We start from the raw sequence: 2,036 nt of genomic DNA on the forward strand, positions 1-2,036 counted from the left end.
TACCCCCCTCCCCTCAGGCGCGCCCCCCCCCCCCTAGGTACCCCCCTCCCCTCAGAGCCGCCCCGCCCCTCAGGGCCGCCCGGCGGGTGGGGCGGGGCCGCCCAGCCAAGCACCTGAGCCGCACTGCGCCTGCGTCTTCGATTCGGCCCCTCGCGCGTTCTTCCTGTTTCTGCCTTTGGGAAGGTCTGAAATCGAACCGGGCGGAGCTGGGGTGTTTTGAGGGATCATCGGGAGGGAGACAACAGGTAGAAGGAGAGGTATCGGCCTGACGAACTTCTCTGAACTGGGGAGGAAGGAGCAGTCTTTCTTGCCAGAGATGTTTCTGCATTCTTTCTTAGAAGTGGAGTTGTTTTGTGCTCTTACTAGAATTTTAGTGTTTTTATTAAGTCAAATTATAAAGTCTTTGAGAATCACCCCGCGTCTCTACTGTTGTTGCTTTATATCTGTTACTGCCTTTCTATCAGTAGGCGTCTTGAAAGAAATATTAAATGTATTCACTGCAACACCTTGTGCACGCACACACACCCACCCATTCTGTGCTGGAATTCCCTCTAACCCCGTGTGGCCCTTTTCTTTTATACTTGTCATGGTGGGAATCTCAGCACTGTACTTAGAAAGTTGTTGAGTGAATTTCTAGATTATCTGATGATGAATGGCTCAGCTTTTGAGAGGCCGATGGATTGTAGATTGAAGTGAAGGTTAATAGTTTTCTTCCTTGAGAGCAGTCTTTTCCAAAGTGAGTTCTGTCAATCTCCAAGGCCTGGAAATGCTGGAGTAGAAATGGGGTAGATCCCAAGATCACATTAATTTGGAGGAAGAGACAGTATAGTTGCTTTCCTTGCGACTCACAATACACGTTACATCTTACAGGCCTAAGAATTGTGTTTTACTTTGCTTAATCCTGCATTTCCCAAGTTCATTTGACCACAGAACTCTCTTCTTGAGAAAGTCCTATTACCATCCTTGGGCATTAGTGTTTCAACAAACCCACTTTGATAAACACTGCTTTAATCTCCTGGTACATTCACCTTCAATAATTTTTCACCAGTGTTTGCAAAATTCCGTACTGTTTACACAAAGCTTCCACATGAATCATCTCATTTAATCTTGGCAATTGTGATGTAGTTTCTATTATCCTCATTGTACAATTGAAAAATATTAAGGGTCATACGACCAGTTAGTGGTTGCTCAAGCATCGAGCCAACGTTTGAATCTGGACTTCGGACTCCAGGGCTTTTTGAACAAATGTATATATATGCACATACACACACACACACACATATATATTTTCTCTCTCTCTCTCTCTCTGTCTCCCTTGACCCTTAAGTAGACTCTTGGTTAGAAACCACTAGATTCATGTGTTAGTTGAAGCTTTTCAAGGGCTAGACCATATCTTTACCTATATTTTACTTTCTGCTGGGTAGTTTTGTACCCAGCATAGTGCAGGGTACAAAAGTGTCATTCAAATGTATTGAATGAATAAAGAATGAATGAATGCATGAATACTCAATAACTACTGATGGAAATGGGCTGATACTTGGTTTCCTAACTGAATAACTTTAACAATCTCTTCACTGATGCAGAAGTTCCAAGAAGTTCCTAGTTTTCTTCCATAGTCTATGTAAAAAATATTTCTTAGAAGAATCTACTCTGTTGACAGATATAGTTCTTGCGAAACCATGAAACCGCTTCCTTTGTTTTCCTTGAAATGGGCCTCCTTCCCGTTCCCTCTCAGAGGCAAAGCCACATTGAGATGAATGGAGTATATTGTACACCTTTCATTGTGCTCTTGTGTTTAACCTTTTTCCATAAGAAGATCGTTGTTGCAACATTCTGAGTGGGTTTTTGTTTGCTTTTTTGTGTGTGTGTCTTTTTTTTGTCTTTTTTCATGTCCGGCAACGGACCGCAACCCTCAGTGTCGTGCCCGTACCGGACCGGGACCGGCAACGGGATCGCAACCCTCGGTGTTGCTCCCACGCCTCGCTCAGCCAGTGAGCGGGAACCGGTCTGTATGTGGGATCCGAACCCTCGGCGGG

The sequence above is a fragment of the Galeopterus variegatus genome, unplaced genomic scaffold, assembly GCF_000696425.1.
Source record: "Galeopterus variegatus unplaced genomic scaffold, G_variegatus-3.0.2 Scaffold4725, whole genome shotgun sequence".
In the NCBI taxonomy this organism is placed as follows: Eukaryota; Metazoa; Chordata; class Mammalia; order Dermoptera; family Cynocephalidae; genus Galeopterus; species Galeopterus variegatus.